Below are 25,756 nucleotides of genomic sequence, written 5' to 3'. Positions count from 1 at the left end.
CTTTCAATGCCTATGCTCTTAAAAAATTTCAGGTGTTTGCAACTGATTTCATGCCACCAAAAAGCAGAACTCTATGCCTAATTTCAATGAGTAATTCTGATATTCTTGATATTTTTTGCCTTGGTTTTTAAGGCACAATTACCAGATTTTCTACTTTGCTAGGGAGTCAGCCTTCCCTACCTTGTTGTGCCACCTGATTTTCTAGATTCTCCTTAATGTGTATTTATGGAATACATGTTCTTTGTCACACAGTGCTTCTTGGTACAAAAAAGTGGGATTTTATTTCAAGTCCATGAACACAACCATAGAATTGTTTGAGATGGAAGGAGCCTTAAAGATCATGTAGTTTCACCCCCTCTCCCATGGGCATTGACACCTCCCATTAGACCAGGGTGTTCAAAGCCCCAGCCAACCTGGCCTTCCATGGATTGAGCATCCACAACCTCCCTGGACAACCTGTTCCAGGGTTTCACCACCTTCACAGGGAGGAATTTTTTCCTAATGTCTAACCTAAATCTACCCTCTTCCAGTTTTAAACCATTACCCCTTGTTCTTTCACTACACATCCTTGCCACCAAAGACCCTACCAGCAGTGCAATTCAGTGGGCCAAAGCTTTAGTATTACATAGAATTTTATCAGTTACATTCTACATCAGACCTTCTTGTGCCTTACTTGGTTTGAAGTCAATTGGTCATTTTATTTTTTTTTTTCCAATATGGGTATTGTGCATGGTCACAAGTAGCATATTCTTGAATCGTGGTCAGATCATGTGGACATCAAACATTTATTTGTTTTCATGATTGAGCTTGGATATAGGGGTTAATTTTGGTGCAAATTAGCTGTGATTTGGTTTTGTGTGGTTTATATCACATTATTTGCTATGCTTTTAAGCAACTCTATTAGACTGCTGTCAGTGGAGTGGATTGCAGAGGTGGGAGCAGCTCTGGTCTTGCCTGGACTGCCATATGGTTGTGTGGCCATATGGTGATGTGGGACACTTCTGGCCATTAATCAGTGCTAATAGGATGAAGAGGACTAATTGTATAGCTGTTGTGCATCCCTGCAGCTGGAGTAAGCCTGGAGGCAATCATTTTTTTGATATTAAAAATGGTTCGTGACTCCCAAACCAATCTTCTCTAGAAGGAAACAGAGGCAAAGTTTTAATAGGGGTAAAAAACCAGAAGATGTTGGATAAAAGTATTCCAGTGTTGGGGTCAAGTGATGGCGGATTTGGGCATAAAGAGAAAGTGGAGGAAGAACAAGACAAAGACAAAACCCTTGGTCTTAAAACAGGTAAGAATCCTACCTGTTAGTTGGCTGTAGCAGTAAAAACGTGGTGGGGGTCAGGAAGCATCAGGAGAAACTGAAACTGGAGATTGTTACTCCTTGTCACTGTCATTTGCAAGTGAGTGCTGATGGGTGGCTTCAGTGCATTATGGTAAAGAAGGGAGCTGTAGAATGTCCTTGGTGAGGACAGAATCAGGCTTGGTCGTGCTCAAGACCAGATGCTTTTTGTGCAGTGACACTTGCTGGGGCTGGGGACAGATGAGGTTTTATACAAAGTGCATGAAAATGAAGAAAGTTAATTCACATTTGCTTCAGTTTTCCTGTGTTTGTAGTTTCACATGGGTCTTCTTTTCTTCCTTCTTCAAATATAGAGAGGGAGAAATCAGCTGTATAGAACCTGCTGGAGCAAGACAAGAGGGCATGGTCTTAAGTTGTGCCAGGGGAGGTTTAGGTTGGGTATTGGAAAGAATTTCTTTACAGAGAGGGTGATCAGACATTGGAATGGGCTGCCCAGGGAAGGGGTGGATTCTCCATCCCTGGAGATATTTCAAAAGAGCCTGGATGTGGCACTCAGTGCCATGGGCTGGGAACCACGGGGGGAGTGGATCAAGGGTTGGACTTGATGATCTCTGAGGTCCCTTCCAACCCAGCCATTTCTATGATTCTATGACTGGCAGTGGTGAGGTTGGTTTTTACTTATGATTATTTTTCCAGCTGCAGGTTGGTCAGGACATGGAAAATGATAATTCCCACAGCAACTGTAACCTGACCACTGTGTGCACATATTAAAGCATTAAAGTTAACACCCTGTGCAGTAATGCAAAACATTGCATATGTTCAGAGGGTCTGATTTAGGGGTCTGGTGAGACTGCACAGCCAACTTCTTAACTTGGTGCAGATCCAGTCTTGATTCAAAGGCTGTATGCCTGTGGGGTTTTGTTTTATTTATTCTTGAATTTATTAAAGCAAATAGTTAGAGGTTTGGATAATGATTTTTTTTTTTTCCCATATATGTGTCCTTATAATTCTTCTCTTCTATTGGTTAGGGGGAAAGGTGAGTTACTTGGTAGCACAAACTCTAATAGGGTCCCTTTAGAGAGTAATTGATTCCTTAGACCCCCGTAACATGTAAAAACTGGAAAGTGGAGCTTTGGGAGAGTTATTCTCCTGCCCATTGTGGTTTGTTGTAAGTACCATTTAATGGAGTTTATTTATTTATAAAAGCAAAATAAAGGCATTGATCTAAAGGTCCTTGAAGCCTGAAGTTATATAAATTCTTAATCAAATATGTGTTTGTAGGAATGTATTTGTGTGTAGACAAATTGATGTAGCTCTACAGGTGTGCTACTGCATATATTGAAAAATAATTTTTTTACTATGCTAAATGACCTGAGTTTTGGCAACTGTTAGGAGAAAAAAAAAAGATGTTTCCCTTAGATCTGTGGCAGCAATTTTAAATATTCAACCAGTGTCCAGAATGAGGCCTCAGAGGTCTCATTAAGGGAGTGCACAGGGGAATCTGGAAAGCAGTTTTCTATGTATGAGAAATACTGATGCTATATACAGCATCAGAGAGAGGAGAGTTTTTATAAGGACATGTAGTGATAGGACAAGGGGCAATGGTTTTGAACTGTAAGAGGGGAGATTTGGGTTAGAAATTCTTCTCTTCTCATGAACCCCTACCTGCTTGTGTGCTTCAGAGCAAGGACATGTTTGAAGAGAGTCCAGAAAAGGGCCACAAAGATGATCAGAGGGCTGGAGCACTTTTGCTATGAAAACAGATTGGGGTTGCTCAGCCTAGAGAAAGCTCCAGAGAGACCTCAGAGCATCTCCCAGTATCTGAAGGGGCTACAGGAAAGGTGGGGAGGGACATTTTCACAGAATCACATTTTTCAAGGGCATGAAGTGGTAGGGCGAGGGGGAATGGTTTCAAGCTGAAAGAGGAGAGATTTAGACAAAAATTAGGAAGAAAATCTTTCCTGTGAGGGTGGTGAGACACTTGTCCAGGGAACTTGTGGATGCCCCCTCTCTGGAAATGTCCCAGGCCAGGTTGGATGGGGCTTGGAGCAACCTGGGCTGATGGGAGGTGTCCTTGCCCATGCAGGGGGGTTGGAATTGGATGATCTTTAAGGTCCCTTCCAACCCAAACCATTTTATGATTCTTTGATAATGTATTTGGTGATAGGGTCACCTTTAGTTCCTGCTTATCTATTGAGTCAAACATGCTTTGGATGCCTCCTTCTCTCCCTGCACAGACACATCCTTGTGCAAAGCAGCTGTTCCAGCATCCTCTGTAGGATGGAGGAGATGTTTCAGGTGTCCCCACAACACTAAGGCAGAGCCTCTGGCTGTGTAGTCAGTGGCAGAGGAATTTGGGCAGCTGACTAGACCTGTCCTCTTGGGCTGAGAACATTTTACAGTGCAACAGTTTAGCATAATAAAATATGATAATGTAGTCATAGCACAGAACAGATTATTCATAATATTAAGATAATAAATTGTAGCCCGCAGAAAATCCACAAAGTAGCCAATAATATCTCTGAGCATAACAGAGGAAAAGAATCTTTTTTTAATTAGTGTGCATCTAACATCTACTTCCCATATGAAGAATAAAATGTTATTGTGCCCGTGAATTAATAAACTTTTGTGATATTAAACCCAACAGCAGAAAAGGCTGAAAATTTGAGGGCTCCTAAGGGTTCCTAAGGATCTGTCCCTAACAGCATCCAGTTTGTGCATCCTTATAGCACCTGTGACATGTTTTCAGTCCATGTCCATCTTTCCTGGATCCTCATTGACTACAATTAGTCATCTGTCTTCTCAACTAATGAGGAGGAAAGGGGCTTTCTCACCATGTAGACTTCGTGGGTGGTTCTCTAAAAGGAGTGGGAGAGGGGGAAGCACAGTTCTGTTTTATCCAGGGAAAGAGTTTAAAACTACACCCAAAAAAATTTTTGAACAGGCTTTTTTAATTTTTTTTTTTAGTAAGAGGAAACTTTACTGGCAATTTTTAGATATTAAAATTACTGTAATTGTCATGGTGTAATGGCAACCCTCTTCATTTCCTGCTGCTCAGGGGGAGAGGGAAGGATAATTACTGCTCTGGAACATGGCAGTTGCCAAAAGAGATGCCTTTGTTTCTTATTCTGTAAGCCTACTTGACCCTTCTCTCAGAGGTCAGTAAATTAAGTTTCTTAGGAGCACAAAAGTGGGTAATAAACTTCCATTTGCATATACAAGCTTCTTTCTCCTGGCTGCATCAATTTATTCCTGCTTTAAATGGACTTCCTTCTCACAGGAAGCATCATTTCTCCCTTTCTTCCTGTGTTTATGGAGTTGTTCTTTTCATGTGATTAGAGGGAAATTCTCATTTTGGGGCAGCAAGATCCAATCCTTGTCTTTATGGGAGAATAATTTCTTAGCAATAATATCTGCATAAACTGCATCTATGAGTGTGTGTGTGGAATGACTTTAGTTACTTGGGCTTCTATTTTTACAGGGCCCTTATCATGGTAGATGCTGTATAAGCACAGCTATTATATTGTGCCACCCTGAGGATCTTGCAGGCTAAGCAAATGCCAACAGGCTATTTTAAACAATAATTAATTATGATTTTATTCTGCAGGAGGTGCTCTTTGTGCTGTGAGCCCAAAGCTTAGTTTGAAACTGGCTTCAACATTTGGGAAAGGTTAGGAAGTGTGTGTTTCCTAAATGCAAAATTTAATTTCTCCCATTCAAAACATAGCTTTTGCCCTGCCAAATGGAGCTTTATATTTATGTGTTTATCTTATTGACTCTTAATGTCTTATCTTAGAACTCATCCCAGCTCCTAATGTTCCAGCCTGGCTGATATATCTCAGGAAATCAAGGTTGGGCTTTGGTGATAATGTATCTTTGCATGTGTGGTAGTAATTGCTGTGTTTTTTCAAGGTCATTTGGTGTGCAGCTACTTCTGTAAAAAGTGTTATTTCAATAATGTCAACTTTGTTTTAAATGACTGTGTACCCATTAAAAGCCATATTCTAATCAACCCACTCCTCTGTTCCTAGGGCTGTCAATATGGAGCACTTAAATCACATGGCTATTTTTTTCTTGACTGTATTTAAGTGTGGGCTTTTGTTTGCTTTATGGGGTTTTTAAAGGTGGTCATTAAAGCAATTTACCTAAGGCAGTATTTTCTTTTTCCCTCCTGCCTATTTGGGAATAGGGAATTATGTTAAGATATAGGAATTTAAGAAATGGATGGACATAGATTCATACCTGATTTTATTTATTTGTTCCCTGTATTCTCAAAGGAGATGGGATTTATTCTGGATTGCCCAAAGTCCTGTCCTTACAGTGTTTCCAGTTGTCTTGAGAAGGAAAGGTCTTTTCTGCTCAGCATGCCCATGACCTTGAAAAAAAATTCCAGTGAGCTTTACAGACACAGTGCTTCAATAACTAAACATTCAACTCCTTTTCTGATGTGTCAGGGATGCAGCACTCAAGTTTAAGAGTTAAAAGGAAGAAACCTCCATCCTTAAGGGCAACAAAACCTTGGGAAAATGCCTGTGTTCTTCATGCTGCTTGTGGTTGCACACAGATTTTGTGGGTAAATAGTAGTGCTCAGGACTTCAGTGCTGCATGTAAAAATATAAGAAAAACCTTAAATCCTACTGTATCTCTAGAGGAGAGAATATGCAGAGAACAGAGACGTGAGCTTCCAATAACATATAGCCTCTTATTCTACAAAAGGAGAAAAAGAAAACCAAATGTATATGCAGACTAAATCTACAGCCAGGTTTAGGGGAGAGCTGGCATTTCCTAACTTGCCAAAACAACTGGAGCACCCTGGATTGACTTTAGCAATTCCCTCTCCAGTGCCTGTCATGGGATGAGCCTCTGCTTATTGCTTCCTGTGTCTCCTGATGGAGCAAAGGATTTTGTATTCATTTTCACCCGTGCAAAGGATTTTGTATTCATTAGCTGAGTGTCCTGCTTGGTTGGGGGTTTTCTTTTGTTTCTTCTTAGGTTTTTCTATTCAGATTTTTATTATTATTCGTTTTGTTTAGTGAGAAAGAACAGTCGGGTGGTTGGTTGATTTTTTTGGGTTTTTTTAATTGTTTGTTTGTTTGGCTTTTTTTTTTTTTTTTTCTTTTTTCTTTTTATGTGGGCAGAGGATGAAGGCAGGGGAAGGGTTTCTTTTATATGAAACCTCCTCCACATCAGCTCTCTGGGTGCTGATGCTGCTTCTCTCCACCCCTGGCTCTGAGTCATTGCCGGAGCCGTCTCACAAACCCAAAGGCTGTTGTTTTGTCTGCAACCAACCAACCTCACCACCCAGCTCTGCAAGTGCCTGTTTTTTTTTTTATCCTCTTCAATCCTGGGGCCACTTCCCTTCACCCCATGCTGGCCAGGACCCAGCTGGCAGAGCTGTGCGTGGGAAACAGTGACACAGGGGTTGAGTGGAGGTGTTTGAGGTCATGAGATGAAACTCTGGAATGAGTGAACTTTGTGAAAAAGAGACATTGCTTTCCTGGGGAGCAAATCTATATCATGTCCAGAGGCTTGGATAGATAACATAACTCAGCTGCTACCCACAGTATTATTCTTCTTTCACAGCCAGCAAGAGCACTGCCAGACTTTTTCCCCATTGCTGCCTGCAATAGCTGCAGTGCTCCTTTTCTCTTCCCCGCTGTTAAAGCATCTTGCAAACACCCATATCTACATACCATGGAGGGTATTCATATATTCTTGGAGAAGATCACTGCTCCCAGTAAGATCATAGAATCCCAGGATGCTTTGGGTGGCACTGTCACATCTCACAAGGTGGGTGCAGCACTGTCACAAAGTGAGCACAGCTCCCCAGATGTGGGGGCCAAACCAAATATCCCATCCCACATGGTTAGAGTTCCCCAGACTGAGGGTTGGCCCAGGGAGATTCAGAATGGACCCCTTTGCTTGCTAAATGCCTCCAGAGAGGAACTAGGTGCAGCTGGGCCCAATCCTCCTCTTAATTTTAATCTCTTTTAATAACACATTCAGTGAGATTAAGTTCAGGAATTCTCTGAGCAGTGCTCTAGGAGTAAGGTTATTACCCAGGAGGTTTGTATGAAAACAAAACTTGACTTAAAAGTGAGTAAGATTATAAAGCATGTGAGATTACAGCTGGCAGAAGTAGAAATGATGGTGGTTTCAAAGCAATGGATTACAATTTAACAAAACTTAAGGAAGTTGTCAAAACAATGGGTCACAACCAACAAAATTTAACAAAGCAATGGGTAATAAAATTTAACAAAGTTCCAAACTATGTTATCTTGTGTGCTGAGATAGGGTTAGAAACAGACACAGAAATAGAGAGAAAGAGAGATAGAGATAGGAAAGATATCACCACCTTTGGATCCAGAAATGATCTTGGTAGGAAGTTGTGGTCCTTGGATGGTGGGTGCACATCTGGTATTTCAACTGTGCCTCTTTTATGCTGCCTGACCCCACGTTTTTGGGGGGCTTTGGTGTATCTTGTGAAGCCAGGTGTTCTCTTGGACCCCTCCAGATGGGATGATTGGGCAATAACCTTATTTCTGCACATGCACTCTCTCCAGTGGCTTTACTCATGGCACACAGAGGATGTCACTCTGATCCACAGGGTACAGCTTGCCTGTCCCTGTCCCTTATAAGTAAGGACAGTTCCTGCTGTCAGGGTGACCATCAAACAGAGCTCCCCTTGCAAGGACAGGGTTCAGTTTATTGGGATGGAGGAGGGGCTGCTCTGTGAGAATGGGATCCCATTTATCAGGACCCCAGATGAGGATCTCTCCTTGAGAGAAGAGAGTCCAGATGGCTTCTTGAATGAGGCCTCCAATGTCCATTTTGTCAGGGTGGCTGTTTTGAGACAAATATTCTTTTGGGGATTGTACAGATGGGGATGCTCATATGATCTCATCCATCTCCCCTCCTCCAATCTCACCTCTCTGAAGCTGCATCCCAAGAGTCTGAAGTTGACTTTCACCATGGAAAAGATCACACAGTAACTGGAGAAACAAATATGAAACCTTACTGAGTGTGTCAGCTGGCTCCAAAGTGAAGGCAGTGTTATTTAACACATTTAACCCCCCCTGTGGAGAGGGATCATTGAAAAGAAGGAAACTGTATTCTTCCAAACTCACTTTGATGGCTGCATTTGTCACATGATTAATGGGAAGGCAATGGTATTTTCCTATGGGATAAAAAAATGGATTTGGAAATAGGTTAACTCTTACTTGACCAAGGTGAAGACAAAAGTAGCATTAGTGACCTTTCTAGGGCTCAATTTGATTTATTTCCAGGATCTCAATAACCAATATTGTATCTACCATATAATTCAAAGATATTTAACTCCTTTCACTCTTATGTAGAGAGAACTTTTGTTGCCACCCCTGTTCTGTGTATCTTCTGTGAAATAGAATCACAGGATGGTTTAAGTTGGAAAGGACATTTGAAGGTTATCTGATCCCAGCCCCTTCAGTGAGCAGTGATATCTTCAACCAACCCAGGTTGCTCAGAGACCCATTTAACCTGACCTTGAGTGTTCCTTGGATGGGGAATCTACCCTGGGCAAACAGTGCCAGTGATTCAACCCCTCATCATTAAAAATTTCTTCCTCCTATCTAGTCTGTATCTACTCTATTTTAACTTAAAAACATTACACCTTGTCATGCTGTGTAATGCTCCAGCTATTACACATATCAGTCCCCAGATCAGCCTGGCACAGTGAGACAGCCTTGCTTATCTCAGACACTTCCAATTGATCCCAGGTTTTCCTCATGTACTGCAAGCAAAAGGAAACACAGCACCAGACTTATAATTTGGATTCTTTGTTCTGGTGCTTAGCTGAAAGCTGTAATCCAGCTTCGTGTCATTTTGCCAAATTAAGCTCCCATTGATGCTTTGGTTTGCTATGGAGTTTCATTTTTGCATTTTATGATAGCTCAGGGTGCTCAGATCGTTTGGGAGTTAAACCTTAAAGCTGAATATATATCAGAGAGGTAATTTATATATAGTTTCTTCATAAAGTACATCAGGCCCTGGGAGATAAGGTGTATGCTGCAGGCAATGTTTCACATAGTTATTTTTAAGCTGGTATCAGTAGTCAGTGTGATAAAAGAAATGTGTGTGCACCTAAACAGAGACAGAGGTAAGTAACAAACTTCTCAACCTGAGAAGCTGCCTGTGTAGCAAATAATTTCCTTCCATTTAAGAGACTCCTTCAGCTCTGTCCAACTGCCTCAAATCTGAAATGAGGTGGTGGTTCACAGCATGTGCTGTGGGAAAACCCTTCCAAGAATTGCCATGGCATATTCAATGTGAAATGGGAATTGGGCTGAATGATTCTCCTCAAGGGTTGGTGCTCAGACCCGTGCTGTTTGACACCTTTGTTGGTGACATGGGCAGTGGAATTGAATGCACCCTCAGCAAGTTTGCTGATGACACCAAACTGTGTGGTGAAGTGAACATGGCAGGGGGAAGGGATCCCATCCAGAGGGACCTTGACAGGACCTTGACAGGCTTGAGAAGTGGGATTGTGCAAACTGCATGGAGTTCAAGAAGCCAAGTGCAAGGTTCTGCACCTGGGTCGAGGCAATTCCATGCATGAATAGAGGTTGGGAGGAGAAAGGAATAAGGAGAAGGACTTGAGGCTGGTGGTGGTGGTGGACCAGAAGCTCAACATGATCTGTCAGTGTGTGCTTACAGCCCAGAAAACCACGTCTGCATCAAGAGAAGCACAGGCAGACAGCTGAGGGAGGTGATTTTGCCCTTCTACTCTGCTCTTGTGAGACCCCACCTGGAGTACTGGGTCCAGTTCTGGAGTCTCCAGCATCAGAAGGACACAGAGCTCCTGGAATGTGTCCAGAGGAGCCACTGAAATGCTCAGAGGGATGGAGCACCTCTCCTATGAAGCCAGGCTGAGGGATTGGGGTTGTTCAGCCTGGAGAAAAGGAGGCTCTGAGGTGACCTTAGAACAACCTTCCAATATCTGAAGGGGGCCTATAGGAAAACTGGGGTAGGGATTTCTTTTCACCAGGGCAAAGAGTGATAGGACAAGGGGGTATGGTTTCAAACTGAAACAGGGGAGATTTAGATAAGATATTAGGAAGAAATTCTTTAATTTGAGGGTGGTGAGACACTGTCACCTGTTGCCCAGAGAAGCTGTTGAAGCCCCATCCCTGGAAGTGCTGAAGGCCAGGCTGGATGGGGCTTGGAGCAACCTGATCTAGTGGGAGGTGTCCCTGACCATGGCAGAGAGGTTGGAACTGGATGATCTTTAATGTCCCTTCCAACCCCAACCATTCTGTGATATTATTCCATGATTATAATGGGTCTTTTTAACTTGAGATATTCCATGATTTCTATGAATGAATAGACTGAGCCATGTGTGTGGCTCATCATTGCTATTGTTGGGAGCAAGTCAATGTTTCATGGCTGGTACCTGCTTAGCATCACCCGTCTGCCTCTTTATGCCTCTAAACTATGGATGAACCCTGCGGGGAGAGATGCAGCCAAGCTGTCAGGGGTTATTCCCCTCTTGCAGGTGTTCAAACAAGCAATTTGTCATTTCAACAGTGAGATGACAAGAAAGCATCTTCCCCTGCAGTAAAACACAGTAGCACTTTGCAGTGTCCCCTCAATTAGTTCTTCTTTAATTAAAGCTGTGTTAACATGAAGTACGCTGGGATGAGCATTAAGCAGTCAGCCACTCCAATGATCCTTCCATCAAATGGGTTTGGTGCAAGAGGATGTTTTCCCTGCTCATTGCATTATTTAGAGACCTTGGTTTCATCTCTTGAGTTGTTGTGGTCAAGTTGAGAACTTCTCCAGATGCTGGGAGGTAACTTGTAATGGTAGGGAAAGGGAAGGTTTTCCCTCATGGATCATTTGCACACATAGATCATCAATATATCTTCCACAAATGCAGTATTCCCATGATAAATTAAAAATAAGGTATTACACTTATTTTTATTTATTTACATTCATATGATGGGTCAGAACCTTGTGAAAACAGAAAGTGGTCCTGTGGTCAGTACAGCAGTGTAGGAAATCTGATCTTCTACCCCTTTTTTATTCAGCTTCCCAAAGAAAAACTGACACCACGGGCAGGAGCTTCCCAAGGTCCTCCTTGGCATGGAGAAAAAGTCATGGGGGAATGTACAGAAGTTAAATTTCTGCATGGAGAAACTGGATGGAAATAGGACAAAAAAACCCTTATTTCTGTAGACCCATTTTTCCACTGGGGCAAAGCTGGAGATCCTGATTCCAACCTGTATTGTGGTTTAGTTGTGGTTTGCACACCTTGATTAAAATTAAGATCTTCAGTGTTGTTGTCTACCTTGCTCAGTCTGGAAGCACCTGAATAAAATAAAATTATCAACATGTTTCCTAGGCTTTCAGTACAGTAACATTTGATAGGGCTGAATTTGTTGATATGCTGAGTTTCTTGCTTTTAGAAGGATTTTACTTTCCCTCCCCTTTCTCTCCCTCTCCCTCTCCCTCTCCCTCTCCCTCTCCCTCTCCCTCTCCCTCTCCCTCTCCCTCTCCCTCTCCCTCTCCCTCTCCCTCTCCCTCTCCCTCTCCCTTTCCTGTTCCTTTTCTCTTTTCTCTTTTCTCTTTTCTCTTTTCTCTTTTCTCTTTTCTCTTTTCTCTTTTCTCTTTTCTCTTTTCTCTTTTCTCTTTCTCTCTCTTTCTCTTTCTCTTTCTCTTTCTCTTTCTCTTTCTTTCTCTTTCTCTCTTTCTCTTTTCTCTTTTCTCTTTCTCTTTCTCTTTCTCTTCCTCTCCCTCTCTTTCTCTTTCTCTTTCTCTTTCTCTTTCTCTTTCTCTTTCTCTTTCTCTTTCTCTTTCTCTTTCTCTTTCTCTTTCTCTTTCTCTTTCTCTATTTCTATTTCTCTCTTTCTATTTCTCTCTTACTCTCTCTCTTTCTCCTTTTCCCTTTTTTGCTGTTTTTGCTTTTCCCTTCCAGTTTCTTCCTCCCCTTTCCTTTTTGTTCCTGGATGAAAGTACATTTGCCCAAAGAGCTTAGCAGTGCCATGCTGAAGAACAGAGAGAATTTCTCCACCAAAACCAACCCAGCAAACAAAAATAAGTAATCAAAGCATCTGCTTGCAAGCACCACTGGGTTTTGGTGAGGGAGGAAGGTTTTTTCACACTTTCTGAGCCTAGCAGTTCATAACTAGCTAGGTGATTTAGGGGAAAAGAATAGGAATGTAGCTTTTGTGTGCAGCAGGACATACTGACCTCTTCTGGAAGCTGAGAACTGGGAAGTTTGATGGCCCTATTGTGTAAGCTACTTCGTTGACCCCTATCTTCAAGCATGAATAAAGGCACCACTGAAAAAAAAGAAAAAAAAAAAAAAAAAAAAAAAAAGAAAAAAAAGCACAGAAAAAAAGCCTTTTCCAGCAGTTGCTGGGGATGGGGTGAGGGATGCTGTGGATGCTGCATAATTCAGAGTGCCATCTGCTGGCATAGGACTGACTCATTTGATAGGATACAGGAGCCTATGAGTCCTACAGGAGTTTATAGCACTCAGATGAGAACAGGAGTGGAGAAGACTTGATGAACCATCAATGCTTGTTGTCAATGAGCATCACTGAGATGAGGATAAAATCTGCACAGAGTTTGGGTGGAACTGGATGTTTTATGCTTCTGCTGAAGAAAGAGGCCTCTGCTTATCAGATGGTGAAAAAATGCAGTAAGTAACCACCTGCTTCATCTTCTCTGTACCAAATAGAACATATTAAATGCAGTTGAAATGAGTCCAAGATCAATGCATTCATGTGTATCCATAGGTAATTTTTCAGGTTCTTAGGGAGGATAAATTTTAACTTTCACTCATATCTGCTAGGTAGAACCAGGATCTTGCAGTATTTAGTCTTAGCTGGTCTAGTGCTCATCTGTGGTGCTGTCCAGAGGGCTGTGCAGGTTCTGCTCCTCCCCAGTTCACATCATTTTGGTACCCCAAAGGTGGGAGTAGGTCTTGCCCATCAATGCAGCTTGCTAAGGCCTCTGTGGGCTTAAGCAGAACCATGAATGTGTGTCGAATAAATGGGAGAGGGACATATCCATGGGTCCATCATGGAGTACTGCTAATCTGCTATCTAAGAGTTTAAAAGGTTCACAGTTATTTAAATCAGCAGGAAACCTCAGCCCATCTGTGTGAGAACAAGTGATGGTGATATTAAGTGATGTTTGCTTTTTGGGCACCTGCCTGCCTGCCTTGTCAGGGCTGCCAGGCAGCCTTGGGCTGGGAAAAATTAAAGGATGAGTGAAGGGGTTTTGGAACACTAGAGAGAGGGAAGGAAATTTTTTAAATAGAAAATCACATTGTTTTGGTTTGGGTTTTTTTTGTTTAAAAATCCTGAATTCAGGATCTGAAGCTTTTTCTTTTGTTTTTATATGTTTTGTCCCCTGACCTCCCATTTTACAAAGGTCCATCCTTTGCATGTGGGCTGTCATTTGCATTCTTGTCCTACACCACTCATGCTTATTTTGAGATGTATTTTATTTTGAGCCTGATGATAACCAATGTTATCAAACATTTTCCTCCTGGCAGTGCTTGTTGCTTCCAAGCCTACAGGCATTGTGCCCCTGTAGAGACCTGAGTTCACACAAAATCCCTTTAATCACCCTTTTGCCTTCTTGACTCTCCCCTTCTGCCTTCTCAAATCTCACAGTTTGCTCCTGGTGCTTCTTCTCATCTCAAGCTGTAAGAGGCTGGAAAATACTACAGGATTAAATTGGCCAACACAAGGAAAGGACAGGTTGAAAGTAGTGGGCTGTGGTGGGTTTTGATTTTTTTTAATGCATTATTAGGCTTCTTTGTTATGAGCAGCTGTTGTATTTCAGACTGGATATGAAATATGGGGAGTTGAGCTGGGAAACCAATGTGGAATTCTAGTAGATGTCCCTGCAGGTCTCAGACACTTTGCAGATTAAGGTATTTCAGCTCTGGGGGGTGAAGAACCCATCCCCATTTTACAGAAAAGGCATAAGTAGGCTGGAGATTGTTGGTCGTGCAACAAGTTATACCCTGCCATAGGTTATCTGCTTTGTTTTGTGTTGCAGATTTTTTTGGTTTTTTGTTTTGTTTTGTTTTTTTCATGATGCTCAGAAAGTATTGTGGATTAGTAACTCTGGAGGTGTGTACAAAGAAAATCTGTCAAAATGCAAAGACTTTTGACATCCATAGAGTCTGCAGAGCTTATGTTTCATGTTTTTTTTTACCCACTGTTTAACATTGGACTATTAGCCATTGATCAGGAGATTTGGGAATTTTAGTCAGATACTTTTGGCTGCCTCTTCAGTGAGTTTGAAAGCTCCTCTCTATGGCAATAGAGGAGCTGGGACATGATGTCTTCATGGTATGGGGATTTGGAGAATCTATCTTCTTATCTTCAGTAAGGTTGAGTTGTCATTGGCCTTGCTTACATAGCAGGGAGGATGGAAGAGAGGATGAAAGTATTTCAGTGAGATTGATATCATATGGATTCATCTTCATGGAAGTCACATCATCACTGTAGACAATGACAATAGGAGTGATGTGCTGCAATGCTCTGCTCATTTCTCTGAGTGTCTACTGAAGAGCTGAGTAATGAAGGAGGTATTTCTCATTTATCCAACATCATTACATTTTACATCTCTAACCTTCCCTTTTGATATCTTCTCTTCATTACCAACATCACAGCCAGAAACAAATGAATCTCTTTGTTCCCTGAATGCAAGGATATACATGAACTTCCTTATAAACCATGGCAACTGGTTCTTCTTGGCAGGTTGCTCTACTGAGTATGATAGAGATGACTTTGGCTTCATTACAGACAAGTGATGCGAGAAGACCACTTGTCTGCAAAATCTTTTTTGTCAGGAGAATTCCTTGCACTGTGACTAACTCATGCCATCTGTGGGGGAACTAAACTCTGGGTGAGATGCATGAAGGAAACCCCAGAGGAGAAGAAATGATTTGGCAGCTGATCTGTCGAGCTTTTTCAGCCACCTTTAAATAAAATGCTGTGATACCAGGATCACTTTCATTACACATCTGGGCTTGACTCATCTGCTCCAGTAAAAGACGAAAGAAACCCAAAGAAATAATTAAACTTCATTATTGCCTGTATATGAAATAACATTATTAAAGTATCTACCTCACATTTATTTATAGCCTTTTTTTCCTGACAGAGCCTGACATGTTTCACAAACACCACTGAGTGATTATATATTCTTTGGCCAAAATCTGAGGATGTTGCTTTGCATTTTATTCATCACTTGTTCAGTCGAAATTTATGTTCCTGCACAACCCATACATTTTCTGAGATCTCCTTCTGTAGGTACATTACTCATGAGACATACCAGGCATATTTAGAGTAAGTTGGGGTGGAAGGGCTCAAATTTCTTTCTCAGAAAGTAAAAATTTTCTGAGGAGTTCCAGATGGGGCACTGGCACTGCATAACATGGTAAGACTGAAGGAGAAAAATAACATTGCTATCACTACAGTCCAGTAGACATGTTTTGGTTAACAGGATGGAGTTATCAATATGACACTTATTCAGGACAACAGAATCATAGAATTGATGATTTGGGTTGGAAGGGACATTAAAGATCATCCAGTTCCAACCTCTCTGCTATGGGCAGGGACACCTTCCACTAGATCGGGTTGCTCCAAGCCCCATCCAACCTGGTCTTGAGCACTTCCAGGGAGGGGACAGACACAGCTTCTCTGGGCAACCTGTTTCAGTGTCTCACCACCTTCACAGGAAAGAATTTGTTCCTAATATCTAATATAAATCTCCTCTGTTTAAATTTGAAACCATACCACCTTGTCCTATCACTCCATGCCCTGGTCAAAAGTCCTTTACAGCTTTCCTACAGGCCCCCTTCAGATATTGAAAGATGCTCCAAGGTCTCCTTGGAGTCTCCTCCAAGCTGAACAACCCTCATCCTGGATTCATAGGAGAGGTGCTTCAGCCCTCTGATCATTTTTGTGACCCTCCATTGGATTCACTCCAAAAGGTCCATGTCCTTTTGGAGATCTGACATGTGTCTTTTAGGAAAATTTCCTGGGATTTTGGGTGTCATCCAAAACTTAAAACTGATCTCATAAAATTCAGCCAAATGTACTTTGCTAGAAAATTAAAGCACAGTTCAACATCCCTGGGAGACAGGCACAGGACTTTCTTCAAGAGTTGTCTCTTGGTTATGATCAGACTGGTCTCATCCCCTTGAGTTGCCAAATGAGACAGAAGTTGATGAAAAAGTTATAGATTAGATACATGGCTTTGGCATTTCAGCACATCTTTTTTGAGTCGAGCAGCAGCAGGGGTAAAAGTATGGGCAGTGGAAACAAATAGAAAGACTCCAGCAGAAAGATAATATAAACCCACCAGGGACTTCAAAATGCTGAGCCAGATCAATGCTTCTTTACTGATAGGAAGTGTCACCTTCCTCAGAAGGAAGTTTTAGTGTTTCATAGAACACTTTCCATGGAGAAAGTTGGAGTGCAACCTAATGATTATGATAAAATATGATGTGGTATTGTGGATTCCATCAGCTTCCATAATTTTGTATGGAAAATATATGTATAGCATTAACTGCCAATCATTTCCTTACCCAATTGAATCTCTGATCAGTAGAGAGTTGAGCTGACCCAGAAAGAGAGTTTTTTTCCAAGTCTTCTACTTAAATTTTAGTCTCTACTACTAAATGACCCCCATGGCAAGAAAGTTTCCTTTCCAGAAGGTGGCAGGATGTTGGTTTCTCTTCAGAGATTAGTGGTAAATATTTCTCCTAAAGAACACAGAAATTTCTGTCTATAAATGGGATTTACTGCTCAACTCTCTATGGACTTTACCTCCCATGGGTTGACTTGAGTGTGGTAACCAAGGAGCAAAACCAATAATAATGCATATGCTTCCCTGATGGCTACACTGGTTTTGGAAAATTCCTTGGTTTCCTTCTCTCATCTTTGCTTCTGAAATATGTCATCACCTGGTTTTGGCTTACTTTTTCTTTTTGTCCTGCTCTCCACCGTCCAAAGCATCATCTGTTTTTTTTCCTTCTCTCTTTGTTGTCTCTGATCTCTTTTTGGCTTGTTGACCCTCTTCCTGTGTCACTATCTCTCCTTCTCCCCCATCCTTTCTTTATGGCATTGTCCTCCATAGAAGTTTTGGCAAAGAATTAAGAAGAAATTGGCAAAGAATTAAGAGGGAAGAGCACTGAAGCTATTTCCCTGACATGTGTACCCCTTTTAAACTCTGTGATGTGATTAGTGGCATTCCTGCCCATAACCACACTCTTAATGTTTAAATTCTGCTTATTGACATAATGATACCTATTGTGAGGTGAACAATATAAATATGCTTGAGAAACAGCTAGAAAAACAAGATAAGAGTGTCTCTATGCCCAGGGGAAGCACACAGGGTGGAGAGTAATAGGGAACATTATGTATTTTGCTCATCAACAATTTCTCAGTAAAAGAGGATTTAAAAACTGCAGCAGTTTTCTACATATTAAGTAGGTAGGGATGAAGCAAATTGGGAGTAGCTTGCATAGTGAATCCTTTCTATGCTGTAGCAACCTACTTCTGACTCAAGCTTAGATTTATGAAGTTTCCTCCATGGATCCTCTGAAGGTCCAAAGTCTTCTCTGCAAATATCACTCTCTTTGTATTGGAAAATTTGAAGGAATTTGAGATAAGGTTGATCAGGGACTGGGAGTCTGGATGGCAAAAAAAGTCTATTTTCCATTGATTCTGCTTCTGCCTGGTTTCTACATTGTCCTTGAGGAAAATAGGGGAGTGTGTTTGGAGAGCAGAGGGGCAACCTTCGTAACTCAAAAGTACAGTTGTATATCATGCTATAAACCAACCTGCTGAAATGAAACAAACAGGAACAGTACAGGTGTTTTGAAGAAATAGTTAAATATCATAAAGCTAAATAGAGGTGATAAATAACTTTTGAGGACTCATCATGGAAAGAAAAATGTATGGAAAGGACCCCATTGATATCCATGAGTATTTTGCCATCAGCTTCACTAGGATCAAAATTCAGCCCTCAATAACTAAATCCCAACAGCTGTAACTGTTTTCTTGCTGATATTCTTCATCTTGATCAGGTCCTCTCCTTGTTGTAACATGAAAGCTCAGCCTGGAGGAGGAAAGATGGAATTTTTGAAGAAGCCAATTTTATCCAAGTGGCTTCCTGCTGTGGGACATCTTTCTTGGGCTATACTGGGCCTTCCTTGGATGCCCAATGGCATCCTGGGGTGTATTAGAAGAGGTGTGGTTAGTAGTTTGAGAGAGGTTCTCCTCCTACTCTACTCTGCCCTAGTGAGGCCACATCTGGAATATTGTGTCCAGTTTTGGGTTCCTCGGTTCCAGAGGGACAGGGAACTGCTTGAAAGATTCCAGTGCAGAGTGACCAAGATGATGAAGGGAGTGAAGCATCTTCCTTGTGAGGAAAGGCTGAGGGAGCTGAGGTGCTCTTCAGCTTGGAGAAGAGGAAAATGAGGGGTGACTTCATTAGTATTTATAAATATGTAAGGGCAAGTGTCAGGAGACTGGAGCCAGGCTCTTCTCTGTGATGTCCAAGGGCCAATGGGTACAAGCTGGAGCATAGGAGGTTCCATGTAAACATAAGGAAAACCTTTTTCACTCTGAGGGTGACAGAGCCCTGGCACAGGCTGCCCAGGCAGGTTGTGGAATCTCCTCTGGAAACATTCCAAATCTGCCTGGACATCTCTTCCAAACCCCCCAATTTATATTTTGTGATATAAATTTTTCTTCAGGCTCTTTCCTGACTCTTGCGTTGTTCTCAACACTAAATCCTGGAGAAGCAAATACATCTTGTCTGACCTGAGCACATTTCATTTATAATCTCTGTATCTGTAACATCTTCAGAAGACACAGCATTGAGCATCTGCTTTCTTCTCTTTCCCCACTCCTGGTTTGTTTCTAATGAAATATTTATTACGAGAATTATATTTGGAGGCAAAGAAAGAGATAATTCATGCAAGCAATCAGCTCTAGGTTAACTGGAGAATGAAAATGTCTTGGACCGTGGCAAAATCTCATAATCAAAGGGCTCCCCAGCTATCCATCAAACAATCAATTACTGTATCCATTAGTCCCCTTTCACCACACATTAGAACAATTTACTAGACATGCTAATGTTCGGGTCATTGCTCCTTAAGGATGAGCAAACAGCAGAGGCATCTATCAAAGTTTTGATGCCCCGTGATCTCATGCAGTGTGAATTTAAAGCTTAGATCACTTCATATCCTCATGGTACAATTAAGTCTGCTAAGGAACTGGGCTGTGGGGGAGATGCTGGTTGCCTCCAGATCTCAACAGTTGGAGGGAAGTTGTCAAAGGAAATTCAGTATTTCACGAGATTCAGCCTTCTGCGTGGTGAGGCAGAAGATCATTCATCAATAAACCACATAAACATCAATAAACCACACCCCATTACAACAGTTCTGGTTTTGTCACTTTTTAGTTATGCTGACTAGATTCCTGCAAACATCTTTCTACTCTTACATATGGAGGAAGGTAGGATTTCTCCATGAAGAGGGAATTCAGGCAGCTTCTAGGGCACTGCCCCATATTTATCTTCCCTCCCTGTCCACACTTGGTACCGGATAAATCCAGTGGGATCTCAAACCATGCTGAAGGAACCTCTGTTAATTATACTGCAGTGTAGATTTCTACCTCTCAAGGCAACAAGCTCCTTTTTATAGTCAGCTGAGAGGAATAGACACAACTAGTGTATTTACTGAATTGCTCTCTTGGAAATAAAAATATGTAGCATGTGGTTTGGGATGTCTTTTTTTGGGGGGGGGATGAGGTGTTGGTGTCAGGGTTTAACACTGGCCCTGCAATTAAACGGAGCAACAGATGCTCTTTATTAATCTCTCTCTCCTCCCTGATAAAGAAAGGAGAGAGAATAAGGGAGAGAGACTGATGGGTTGGAAACTAAACTACACAACTTTAAAGAATCAGTAATGAGAAATAGGAAAAATGACTGAATATATACAAATATCCAGGAAAATTGATCCCAGGTTCCTCCCCCCTTTCCCCCAATAACTCTCCCATCCCCACCCAGGCTGCAGGGCAGCCCTGGGAAAGTCCAGGCTGGACTCCTGGGCTCAGCAGCAGTGGGGAGCTGGAGGCAGGAACACACAGATTCAGGCTGGCATGGATCAGGAGCACAGGCAGAGGAAGGGATGGAATCCTCCCAGGATGCCCAAGCAAACAGGAACAGGGGAAGAAGGGGAAGCAGGAAGGGCTTTGACCCTCGTCATCCCTCCAATTTCTCCTGAGGATGAGGTGTATGGGATGGAATCCTCTGTTTGGTCAATTCTGGCCATTTCTCTTGCCTGTTCCTCCCCAAAGGAGGTTTTCAGGTGTGACCTCTTGACTCCTTTTCTCCTTTCAGAGGGCCAAATGTTCCTCAGATCTGAGCAGTGGCCTTGGTTCTGCACCCCATTCTCCAGCTGGAACTCTAAACATCGAGTGGGATCAGTCCCAGCAGCAGCCACTGCCTGAGAAACTTGCTGTTCATTTCAGCAAGTGCAGCTCCTTCCAAGAGACTGAGCTGAAAGCAAAAGTCCAAGACAGAAAATCACCTTTATCCTGGCCCAAACCAGGACAGTTCCTTTTTTTGGGGGGGTTGTTTGTTTTTTATTGTTTGTTTTGTTTTGGTTTTTTTCCATAGTCTCTGTTGGCCCCACCTGGGCATGTGAAGTGTAATTCTCTACCTCTAAGCCTGACATTCAGGGCTCCCTTTATAGTCTACAACACAATCTCATGTTAAGTAGCTGTCAATCTTTTTAATCTGGAGAATGGGGCTCTTATCTCCATTGACTTTATTGACCATGTCTCCACTGAGTATAATAGGAGTCTTAATAGGGAGTGTGGAGGTCAGCACTTCCAGAGTGGGTATGTAAAGCTTGTGGAGGTGAATTGCTGGCAGTTCACTTTGGCTGATGAGTTCATACAATGATCTCTACTCTGCAAACACCTCAAATTACTTGAGAGGGATCCCACTTGTGTGCCTACACCTGTCCTAAACAACTATCTTCCTTATTTATCCCTCTTTCTCACACCTCACTGAATGGGACACTTGGCATCTGATGGGACAAAGTGGCATCCAGCTTTAGGTAGCTTTGTTAACAGCATTTATCTTAGCTCTACTAGTAAGGTACAGCTCCTCAGAAAGAGACTGGAGAAAAAGGCAAAAAAATGAAGCAAAGAAATAACTTTTTTGGGGGTTAAATTAACCTCTGGAGAAGCCATGTTTGCTGTTTTCAGTAAACAGGGAGCAGAAGGAAATAAATTCCCTGCAAACATCCTTCCTGTCATCCGTTTTGGTCCCTTCCCAAATCTTTCACTGCTCCTTGGACATAGAGAGGAAGGAGAAGTAAGGAAATATATTCTAGGAAACACTCTGTCCAGATGCATACATGAGATGTATGGCCTGGAGCAGCTCATTGCTGAGGCCATAGGTCCTCTCTTGTAAAAACAGTAAGTAAAAAAACCAAAAAAACCCTAAGAAAAGCAAAAAAAAACCAAAACCAGAAAAAAAAAAAAAAAAAAAAAAAAGAAATCAAAAAAACAAAAAGGGGGGAATTTTGAGTAAGAAGCTATTTCATAAGACATTATGAAGCTTGAGGTATAATCAAGTCTTCAAAGAAACAGCAGAAAGCTGTTGTGTTTCCATTGAGATGATCCTATACCAGTGTGATTTGGGAGCCAGAGGTCTATTCTGGGACATGAAATTTAATTTTGTTTCAGTCAAATTATAGGTCAAATAATTAGGGAAATTACAAAGCTGCAACCAACCAACCAACCAACAAAACAGCCAAAATCCTGTCCAGAAGTTTTCAGAATAGATTTTCACACGGCAAAATTTCTTCTGTGTTTGAGACAAAGTTTCCAACAGAAATGTATTTTTATGACACAAGCAATGAAATCTTGGAGTTAACAGCTTGGGGAATGTTTTGGGATATACAGAGAGAATTAAAAAAAAAACAAAAAACCACAAACAAACCACAAAACGGGAAAGTAAAATAGAATCATAGAATGGTCTAGGTTGGAAAAGACCTTAATGATCATCTAGTTCCAGCCCCCTGCCATGGGCAGGGACACCTCCCACTACATGAGCTTGCTCCAAGTCCCATCCAGCCTGACCTTGAACACTTCCAGGGATGGAGCATCCACAGCTTCTCTGGGAAACTTATTACAGTGTCTCACCACCCTCACACGAAAGAACTGCTTCCTAATATCCAGTCTAAATCTACTTTATTTCAATTTGAAAACATTCCCCCTTATCCTAACATTCCATGCCCTTATAAAAAGTCCCTCTCCAGCTTTCCTGTTGCCCCTGCAGATCCTGGAAGCTGCTCTAAGGTCTTTCTGGAGCTTCCTCTTTTCCAGGCTGAACAAGCCCAATTCTCTCACCCTTCATAGGAGGGATGCTCAACCCCTGTGATCACCTCTGTGGCCCTCTTCTGGATTTAGTCCAGAATGTCCTTTTTTGTTGAGGACCCCAGAATTGGGTGGGGTCTCAACAGAGCAGAATAGAAAGGGAGAATCCCTCACCTGACCTGCTGGCCACACTTCTTTTGATGCAGCCCAGGGGACAGTTGGGTTCTGGGCTGCAAGTGCAAATTATGAGCTCATGTTGAGCTTCTCCTCAACCAACCTCCCTGAGTCCTTTTCCTCAGGGCTGTTTGCAATCCATCCATGCCCATCCAACCTGTAATTGTGCTGTGGATTGCTCTGACCTAAGTGCAGGACTTTGGCCTTATTGACCTTGATGAGGTTGCCATGAGCCCACCTCTCAAGCCTGTAAAGGTCCTTCTGGATAGCAAGGTCCCTCTGGATGATGAGGTCTAACAAGGTGTATTCTATAAACATCAGATGAGGAAATGAGGGAGCTAAATTAGGTAGTCTAGAAGAAAGTATCAATAGAGACATGATTACAGTCTATAAATAATTTCAAGGTGAAAGTATCAGTGAAGATCAGGTGAGTTATTCACCGACTTAGGTGATAGAAATCAGAATGGCCTGATGTTAGAAAAGAAATATGTAGGGTAAGTTCTAAAGTTAATAAAGAACATTGGTGTGGATAGTAAATATCCCATCAATTCAGAAATTCAATAGTATAGCTAAAATGTAAGTAAAAAAAAATAATAATAATGGTTCAATAAAAGTGTGAGGTAGAAATTATCTGGATATTTATCTCTCTGCCTCTGACACAGTTAAGACATTGTCCTGACATTCACTGGCAAAACACAAAGATTTTGTACAGTTTTATTATGTCATATTCTGGAAGCACTGAGCTGAAAACCTTTCAGAATTTTATTTTTTTTTTTTTTTTTTAAATCTTAATCCTTTCCTGAATGTTTTATTTTGCAAACATTTTAGGTGGCTTTTCAATCCTCATGAAAGCCTTCATCAAGCCTGGATGCTCATCGTGCAGGATGGGGCTGAATGCTGGGGCTAAGGCAAGGTTAGCATCTCTGTAAACATATATCACAGGGACAGCTTGGAGCATATGAGGATAATAAAGCTGGTCTGCATTGCTTTCCTTTGATGGCACTTCCTATTTCTTGTCACTGTTTGGAAGGTTAAATTCACTTTGTCTTGCCCTGTGAAGAACTCATACAGGATAAATTAACAAGCTGCTGAGTTATTCCTCTTTAGTTCTCTTTGAACAAAACAATTCAGGAACAAGATTTTATGCTGACAATTTTCGTTATTTCATTTTGCAGGTATTTTGGTCACAAATATGCATCTGTGACTAAATTTCCCTAAATTCCTTAGTTTCTCTTTCTCAAGACATTGTCTAGATAGGTAGTAATTATATCCCTATTCTTGAGGGAAAAAGATAAATTTCTTTCTACTGTTCTTGTGCTTTTCTTTAAACCAGGGAATATCCTGGCTTCATTTGACTTGAAATTCAAGTACTCAGTCCTAATTTTTCTTGAGATTGAAACTCACATCCTCCAAATAAAGTTGACTAGTTGTTAAATATTTCCAATAAACCAGTGTCCTCAGATCCATGTTGCTCCTCGATGTCACAGCATGTAAAAATCAGGGTAAGAATTTAATTCCCTTTGGTTGAGCTCTTTTAAACATTTATTTAAACATATTGAGAGATTATCACTGGTCAGGAGAAAGAATCAAGCTTATCCCCTCCTGCATGGATGTCTCTAGGACAGGCAGGAGGAATGGCCAAAGGGAAAGTCCCCATTGATGTTTCTGGATGTTAAGAGGAAGCAGTCTCAGAGGAATAGCAACCTTTTCATCAATTTAGTAAAAAAAAGTTATCACTATTTCACTGAATGGTTTTGGTTGTTTGGGTTTTTTAGGAACAAGTGCCACAGCCCTTTTGATTGAAAAAAAATCAGGTCTAAATAGGCTCTACTATGCAGTACTGTGCCCTGATTATACACTAAAGAAGGCAACTACTAGAGTCAAATACCCATTTCCCAAATATCTTCATCAACGACTTGGATGAGGGTATAGAATGTACCCTCAGCAAGTTTGCTGATGACACTAAGCTGGGAGGAGTGGCTGACACACCAGAAGGCTGTGCTGCCATTCAGAGAGACTTAGACAGGCTGGAGAGTTGGGCAGGGAGAAACATGATGAAATTCAACAAGGGGAAGTGTAGAGTTTTGCATTTGGGGAAGAACAACACGATGTCCCAGTATAGGTTGGGGGCTGAGCTGCTGGAGAGCAGTGTAGGTGAAAGAGACCTGGGGGTCCTGGCAGACAAGAAGATGACCATGAGCCAGCAATGTGCCCTTGTGGCCAAGAAGGCCAATGGCATCCTGGGGTGCATTAGAAAGGGTGTGGTTAGTAGGTCAAGAGAGGTTCTCCTCCCCCTCTATTCTGCATTGGTGAGGCCGCACCTGGAGTATTGTGTCCAGTTCTGGGCCCCTCAGTTCAAGAAGGACAGGGAAGTGCTTGAAAGAGTCCAGCGCAGAGCTACTGAGATGATTAAGGGAGTGGAACATCTCCCTTATGAGGAAAGGCTGAGGGAGCTGGGGCTCTTTAGTTTGGAGAAAAGGAGACTGAGAGGTGACCTCATCAATGTTTTCAAATATGTAAGGGGTGAGTGTCAGGGAGATGGAGTTAGGCTTTTCTCAGTGGTGACCAGTGATAGGACAAGGGGTAATGGGTGTAAATTGGAGCATAGGAGGTTCAAGTTGAATATCAGAAAAAATTTTTTTACTGTAAGGGTGACGGAGCCCTGGAACAGGCTGCCCAGGGGGGTTGTGGAGTCTCCTTCACTGGAGACATTCAAAACCCACCTGGACACGTTCCTAGGCGATGTACTCTAGGGGGCCCTGCTCTGGCAGGGGGGGTTGGACTAGATGATCTTTCGAGGTCCCTTCCAACCTCTAGGATTCTATGATTCTATGATTCTATGAAGTATCATCCCTTCCTCCTGGCACTG

The 25,756-nt window shown here is 41.9% G+C and overlaps 1 protein-coding gene across 2 annotated transcripts in view; it reads left to right on the top strand.

Annotated features, from left to right (window-relative positions):
* Positions 1-25,756, top strand: part of TSNARE1 (t-SNARE domain containing 1) — a 519,764-nt gene that overhangs the window by 240,605 nt on the left and 253,403 nt on the right. The gene's annotated exons all lie outside the window — the stretch shown is intronic.

This window comes from Heliangelus exortis, chromosome 2, assembly GCF_036169615.1.
Source record: "Heliangelus exortis chromosome 2, bHelExo1.hap1, whole genome shotgun sequence".
Taxonomy (NCBI): Eukaryota; Metazoa; Chordata; class Aves; order Apodiformes; family Trochilidae; genus Heliangelus; species Heliangelus exortis.
Note: the sequence above shows the minus strand (reverse complement) of the source record. Positions and strands in the feature narration are given on the sequence as shown.